Below are 8124 nucleotides of genomic sequence, written 5' to 3'. Positions count from 1 at the left end.
ACAAAAAAAAAAAAAAAAAAGAGAGAGAGAGAGAGAGAGAGAGAGAGGAGAGAGAGACTATCGCTACAGGGTGTGTAGTATAATCACTGAAAGACAGAAACAGAGACAGAAAGTGAGAAATCACCCGCCCAGGGAGATGGCCACACCACAATCCCTTCTCCATTTTCCTCTTGGGCATGCGTGCACACACACACGCCCAGTGTGAGTTTTAAGTTGCTGGGTCCGGGACTCAAACCATAGTCAACTATGTGGGAGTCCAGCGACATGACCACTACGCCATTTGCTGATCCCTCAGAACTCTTTTTATGTCATCTCTTAAAAAGGACATTTAACTGTCAGAAGAGTTAAGCGGCTGAAATAGTGTGAACACTGAATCAAAGAACCAAGTAAATATGAAGGAAATGTTTATGGCATTCATAACCTTATATCTGCCCTACTGCGTACAAAGTCCTCTTCTAGAACCTGCTGACTCTGCTTTTGCACCTGCTCCTTTTTTTTTTTTGTATAAAACATTTAATTTATTGAACTTTTTGGGTACTTTGATAAATCATCACTGCATTACAACTGAGCCATTAATCTTGTACCTTCATCAACGTTAACAGGTTCATTTTCAAGACGCTGCTGAGGAACCAGATCTTTCTGCAGAGGTTCAAGAGAAAGGCCTCTTGAAAAGTGTGCAAGTTCTTTTTGTATGTTTACAAAAGTTTTATTCACTCTGTTAACTTTTTCATCATTCACAATGTTTATCTTCTTAAGATTTGCAGTAACTGGTTTTGCTTTGTTTTTAGCATTGAAGATTTTCTTGGCTGGCTATGTAAAATACGTTCCTGTACTACTGACCTCTACATTTGTTCTTGGCCATTGTCAGACCTCAGACACCTGCGTGCAGCAACTCAAGCTCCAGGTAACACCAACTGCACACACACGGTCCTACACCTGCTCTTAATAATAAGTTATGAAACAATTTTCATGTGTATATTTCTCTTTCAAAGAATTCAGAATAGTTTTCAAATACACTTACTGACTAAAATGATTTCTGAGTAATAACTGTATTAGGTACACACTCAGAATACACTGCTCTTGAAAAGGTCAAGCCCACCGTACCATCTGAGTATTGCAGAATAGGGATGGTGAGAATAAAATCATTTCCATGGCCACCGTCATTACTGTCAAAATCATATGTTTGCAAGGATTTTAAAATTCAGTTTATCTCCGTTGATCCTGACAGCTGAGTACATGGTCATTAACTCCATTTTACAGGTAAAAAAGCAGAAGTTCGGAGACGATAAGAGACTTGCTCTTGACAGGTAAAGGACAGCTCTAGGAATCAAACCCCACCTGGCTCCAAGATGAGTGCTCACCTTGCAGCACAAAGCTTCTCAGTGGTAAGAAAGGTGAACTGCAGAAAGTCAGGATCATTGTGTGGTGAGTTAGAGCTACTGAGATATTCCAAGTTGAGGGCCTAAACTGTATCTCAGGCAGCTGCATCCTGATTATTTCCACCGGATGTCTTCTAAGTATCTTGAAGTTAACATGGCGAAACAGAACTACTGATTTATCCCCCGAATCTGTTCTTCCCTAGACGTTTTATCTCAGTAAAATGGCATCAGCATATTCATCCAGTTGATGAAGCCAAAAAACTGCAAATGAATGATCCTAATTTCTTTTCTCTTAATTCCTATTTTCTTAATTTCTACATTCTACCAACTCTGCCTCCAAAGCATAGTCTGGATCTCCACTTCTTTCTTTTTCTCTCTCTCATTTTATTTTTTTGGAGAGGTTTTTGCTATAGGGCGCGTGCGCTCGCCAGACAGTGACAGAGAGACAGAAAGCAAGAAATCACCCCCAGGGGGGATGGTCACGCCACAATCCCTTCTCCTCTGTTCTCCTCTTGGGATCTTGGGCACGCACGCACACGCGTCCAGCGTGAGTTTTAAGCCACTGGGTCCAGGACTTGAACCGCGGTCGACTATGTGGGAGTCCAGCGACATAGCCATTACGCTAACTGCTGGTCCCTCTCTTTTTTTTAATTTTAGGTTTGCCACAGGGTGCATGCACTTGCTGGAGACAGAGAGAGGGAAAGTGAGAAATCATCCCCCAGGTGCCATAATCCCTTCTCTACCATTCTCCTCATGGGATCTTGGGCTCACAAGCACATATACCCATTGTGATTTTCTTTTCTTTTTTTGCTATAGGTGTGCATGCTCACTGGAGAGACAGAGATAGAGAAACAATGGGTCACACCACAATCCCTTCTCCTCCCCTCTCCTCTTGGGATTGTGGGTATGCACACTCACACACCTGGTGTGAGTTTCAAGCTACTGGGTTTGGGACTCGAACCACGGTTAGTCATGTGGGAGTTCAGTGACACACCCACTACACCATTTGCTGTCTCCCCCCACTCCCAGTATGATTTTCAAGCCGCCAAGTCTGGGACTCAAATTATAGTAGACCATAGAGGAGTCCAGTGCCTTATTAACCACCATGCCATCTGCTGGCCCCAGAGTAACCTTTTAAGGACACACACCTGGTACCAGCAGTTGGCGTAATGGCTATGCCACTGGATTCCCAAGTAGTCGACTGCGGTTCGAGTCCCAGACCTGGTGGCTTAAACTAATGCCGGGTGCGTGTGCAAGTGTGCCCAAGATCCCGAGAAGAGAATGGAGAAGAAGGGATTGCGATGTGGCCATCTCCCACGGGGGGGGCGGGGAGGGTGATTTCTTGCTTTTCTGTCTTTCTGTCTCTTTCTGCCTTTCTGGTGAGTGCACGTGCCCTACAGCAAAAACCTCTCCAAAAAAAGAACACATACCTAACCCCACTCAAGTCCTCCAGTGACTTCCCACTACACACTGGTCCTGTGTGATCCTGCCTCGATCTCCTCCTAGCTGGCTGCCTCAGCCTAAAGCATGTCCAGTTCTTTCTCACTTTGAAGTTGTTTTCATTTTGGCAATTTTATTGAACTATAATTCACACAACATAAAGCTCACTTCTCTTTAAAAAATGTATTACTATTTTTAGAGACAGAGCTGCTATGTTGCCCATGCTGATTTCAAACTCATGATCCTTCTGCCTCTGCCTCCCTACTAGTTTGGATTACAAGCACATGCCACTGCACCCGGCTCATCTTTTTAAGGCATGTGATTCAGTGGTATTTAGTATGACAGGTTCACAGAGTGCCACTAGTTTTGAGGAACGTGAGCAGAATTTTGTATTTTTTCATTTCCTGCATTTGAAGTACTCTTTGATGACATCCTTGACCTGAGATTCTTTGCCATAGGCCTTAACCACAACACAGTTGCAACCAACCACTTGACACAGTTTCTCCTCTGCCAGTTTTACCAAGACCTACCTACCCCCTAGTCTCTCATCATCCACCTTAGTTAGGCTGCCGTGGTGCTCAACACACAGGGCCTGCACCAACTGGACACACAACTTGCCCATCACAGTTGGATGCAAGCGCACACAGACGGGCTTGGTGCTAGTCTAAGTCTTTGGTGGCTTCATGAATTTCACGTGCTAAGCCATCGTGGATGAGGGCGGTCTTTGGCACCTTTTGTATAGCAGTATTGAAGTCCATTGCCCACCCAGCTGCAATGCCTTCCTCGGCCATGGCGGTAGGTCACACATGGAGCCAAATCTTGACCACACCTGAGCTTCCTCTGCACAACTTGGTAGGAGCAGGGAAAGAATGCCGCTGATTATTTTTCTGGTGTAATCTTAGGGCATTTTCATCATACTTCCACCCAAAGAAACCTTACACCCTTCAGCAGAAATTCCCCATACCCTCTCCCCCAGCTATGGATTTGACTGTTCTGGACACTTCATATAGATGGAATCAAGCACTTTATGGTCTTTTGTGACTGGCTTCTCTCACCCAGTATGTTTCCAAGGTTCATTCAAGCTGTAGCATGTGACTATGATTATGGCAAATCTTGTGTGGAGAGAACGCATCTTATTCACCCATCTATCAGACATTTGGGTTGTTCCCAATGTCACTTTTTGACTATTCTTTTTTGTTTGTTTCTTTTTTAAGATTTTTGTCAAAGGGCATGTGCACTTGCCAGAGAGACAGTGAGAAAGAAGTGAGAAATCACCCCCCAGGGAGGATGGCAACAAAGCAATTCCTTCTCCTCCATTCTCCTCCTGGGTTTTGGGGCACAAGCACATGTACCTGGCATGTGCCTTAACCACTATGCCACCTGCCCCTTTTGGCTCTTCTTAATGCTGTGAACATGGGAGTACAAATTTTCAAGTGGATGTATGTTTCAGTTCTCTTCAGTATAAACCTAGGAATGGAAATACGGTAATTTTATGTTTAGCTTTTTAAACATTTTCATAGCAGTTGCGGCATTTTATATTCCCACCAGCAATGTACGAGGGTTCCAGATTTCTCCACAACCTTGACACTTGTCTTTTCTTTTTTTTGGAGAGGTTTTTGCTATAGGGTGTGTGTGCTCACCAGAAAGAGACAGAGACAGAAAGCGAGAAGTCACCCCCCCCCGGGGGGGGGTGGCCATGCCACAATCCCTTCTCCTCCATTCTCCTCCCGGGATCTTGGGCAGGCACACACATGCGCCTGGCGTGAGTTTAAGCCGCCAGGTCTAAGACTCGAACCACAGTCGACTACATGGGAGTCCAGCAACATAGCCATTATGCTAACTGCTGGTCCCAATATTTGTTTATTTTTAAATTGTAGCCATCCCAATGGATGTAAAATATTGTTTCATTGTAGTTCTGATTTTCATTTCCCTAAAGACTAATGAAGTTGACTGTTTCTTTTATTTATCTATTTAAATTCGGGGCATGTGCACTCACCAGAGAGAGAAAGAGAAAGTATCTCCTAATGGAGCATGGTAATTTCACAGTCCTTTTTCTGCATCTCCCCATCCCATCAGGATTTTGAACACGCACACATATGTGGCCAAGCTGCTGGGGCCAGGATTTGAACCATGGTTGGCTATATGGGATACAGCCCCCCATGCACTGTGCTTTACCCTTGTGCTACAGAGCCAGATCAATCACCTTTCGATGTGCTTGTTAGCCATTTGCCTACCTGTTGGGAGAAATGTCTATTTAGACTCTATTTTCAAATGGGTTATCTGCCTTTTTGCTATAGAGTTTTAAGAGTTTTGTTTTGTTTTGGAGAGGTTTTTGCTTTAGGGTGTGTGCACTAGCCAGAAAGACAGAGAGACAGAAAACAAGAAATCACCCCCCAGGGCGGGGATGGCCATGACACACTCCCTTCTTCTCCATTCTCCTCTTGGGATCTTGGGCACACATGCACATGTACCCGGCATGAGTTTAAGCCACCGGGTCCCAGACTCAAACTGCGGTTGACTACTTGGGAGTCCAGCGATACAGCCATTATGCCAACTGTTGTTCCTAAGAGTTCTTTATATATTTTGGATACTTTATATATTTTGGACCCTTATCAGATTTGATTTACAAATTTTTTTTTCATTTTTTTTTTTAGAGAGGTTTTTGCTATAGGGCGCATGTGCTCGCCAGAAAGACAGAGAGAGACAGAGAGACAGAAAGTGAGAAATCACCCCCCAAGGGGGATGGCCACACCACAATCCCTTCTCCTTGTTTCTCCTCTTGGTATTTTGGGCACGCACGCACGCATGCGTGCCCAGCATGAGTTTAAGCCACTGGATCTGGGACTCGAACTGCAGTCGACTACTTGGGAGTCCAGCGACATAGCCATTACACCAACTGCTGGTCCGGTTTTTTTATTTTTATTTTTTTTCATATTTTATAGTTGCCTTTTTAACTTTTCTTCTTCTCCTCTCTAGACATAGGGTCTTGCCATGTTTGCTGGTCTCAAATTCACAATCCTCTAGCCTTGACTTCCAAAGCTGCTAGGATAACAGGCACATGGCACTGCACCTAGCCTTTGTTTTACTTTTGAGGAGCAGACGGTGGAGCAGTGGTAAAATGTGATGCTCGGTGAGACAGCCACATGGAGAGGTTCATGGTTCATGTCTAGAGGCCTCTCTGACTATAATGGACAAGCATGTGCCCATGATTTGAGGCTAACTGATCCTCGGTGTGGACTGTGGCATCTAGATCCTATTGGGGGTTCTCTTTTCCTCTCTCTCTAGTTCATGGAATAAACTTAAAAAAAAGAATCAGTTGACCATAAAGGATGAGTTTATTTCTAGATTGTTAATACTTATTCCTTTGAGTTGTAACCAGTACCTCACCATCCTGGTAACTGTGGTACATTTTGAAACTGGGAAGCATGAGTCCTCCAACTTTATTTTTTCTTTAGGCTATTTTGGATATTCTTAGCCCTTTGCATATGAATTTTAAGATCAGCTTGTCAATTTCTGCAAAGAACTCAACTTTATTCTTAAGAATTATTTAATTTTATTTATCCATTAATTTATTTATTTTAATCTGGCCAGAGAGAGACACAGAGAGCAAGAGAGAGGGAAAGTGAGAAAGCAAGCTGACAGGTACAGGACTCAACTAGTAGTTAGCCACGTGGGAGTGTCCAGCACCTTAACCACCATGCCACCTGCTGGTCCTCAACTTCTTTTTTCTTTATAGAGGTTTTTGCCTTAGGGTGCATGGGCTTGCCAGAAAAAGAGATAGATGACAGAGACAGTGAGAAGGAAAGAGAGAAATCAACCCCTAGGGGGAATGGTCATGTCACAACCCTTCTCCTCCATTCTCCTCTTGGGATTTTGGGCATGCATGCACATGTGCCTGGTGTAAGTTTCATGCCACTGGTTCTGGAACTCAAAGCGCAGTCATCCATGTGGGAGTCTAGCGACATAACCACTGTGCCATCTGCTGGCCTTAGTAAACTGGTTTTTTACAGAAATTCTGTTGAATGTATAGATCAATTTGGGGAGTAGAGACATCTTTTTTTTTTTTTTTTTTTTTAGAGAGGTTTTTTGCTATAGGGTGTGTGTGCTCGCCAGAAAGACAGAGAGAGACAGAGAGACAGAAAGCGAGAAATCACCCCCCAGAGGGGATGGCCATGCCACAATCCCTTCTCCTCCATTCTCCTCTTGGGATCTTGGGCACATGTGCACACGCGCCCAGCGTGAGTTTAAGCTACCAGGTCTGGGACTTGAATCGCGATCGGCTACATGGGAGTCCAGTGACATAGCCATTACGCTAACTGCTGGTCCCAGGAGTAGAGACATCTTAACATACTAACTTCATCTAATCAATGAACACGGAAGTCTTTCCTTTAATTGGGTCTTTTGTTTGTTTATTTAGAGATAGATTTTTTGCTATAGGGTGCATGCTCTTGTCCAAGAGACAGAGACAGATAGAGAGGAAGTAAGAAAGCATCCCCTGCAGAGATGGCCATGCTACAATCCTTTCTCATACTTTCTCCTTTCAGGATTTTGGGCACGCACACAAAAGCACCCGGTGTGAGTTTCAAGCTGCTGGGTTTACGACTCGAACCACAACTATGTGGAAGTCCAGCACCTTAACCACACCACCTGCTGGTCCCTAATTGGGTCTTTATATTTATTAGCTCTATTAGTGTTTGGGAGAGCCTTCAGGATTATCTATGTAAGACATCTACAAACAGAGATAGTTTTCTTTCTTTTCCAATCTGGTTGCCTTTTGTGTATTTTTTCTTGCCTAACTTTCTTGGCTATCAACTCCAGAACAATGATGAATAGAAGTGGTAAGAGCAGATATCTTTGTCTTGTCTCTGATGTTTAGAGGAAAGCATTCAGTTTTTTATTAAGTGTGAAGTTAGCTGTGTTTTTTTTTTTGTAAATAACCTCAACAGGACAAGGAAGTGCCTTTCTATTCCTACTTTATTGAAGCTTTTCTTTTAAATTATGAATGAGTATTAAATTTTGTAAAATGCTTTTGTTGCATCTCTTGAGATAATAATGTGGCTTTTGTTCTTTATTCTATTAATACGGTGTATTACACTGATGGATTTTCGTGATTTTGTTTTTTTATTAATTGCCAGAGGGTGTGTGCGCTGGCCAGAGACAGATAGAGAGGAAAAGGGAGAAGTGTTTTGTTTAATGAATGAATGAAGAAACTACCCTGGAGCACAGCAGGGGGAATGGTGGTTAAGGGCTCCCATGCGGCTGACTGTGTTTCGAGTCCCAGATCTGGCAGCTTGCTTTCTCTCTT

The 8124-nt window shown here is 43.5% G+C and overlaps 1 protein-coding gene and 1 pseudogene across 1 annotated transcript in view; both read right to left on the bottom strand.

The window, feature by feature from the left end:
- The window catches only part of MTFMT (mitochondrial methionyl-tRNA formyltransferase), a 32493-nt gene that overhangs the window by 6484 nt on the left and 17885 nt on the right, over positions 1-8124 (bottom strand). The gene's annotated exons all lie outside the window — the stretch shown is intronic.
- Positions 208-1748, bottom strand: LOC102470909 (uncharacterized protein C8orf59 homolog; annotated as a pseudogene).

Source organism: Tupaia chinensis, unplaced genomic scaffold (assembly GCF_000334495.1).
Source record: "Tupaia chinensis unplaced genomic scaffold, TupChi_1.0 Scaffold000063_1, whole genome shotgun sequence".
NCBI lineage: Eukaryota > Metazoa > Chordata > Mammalia > Scandentia > Tupaiidae > Tupaia > Tupaia belangeri.
This window is presented reverse-complemented; position numbering and strand designations above follow the sequence as displayed.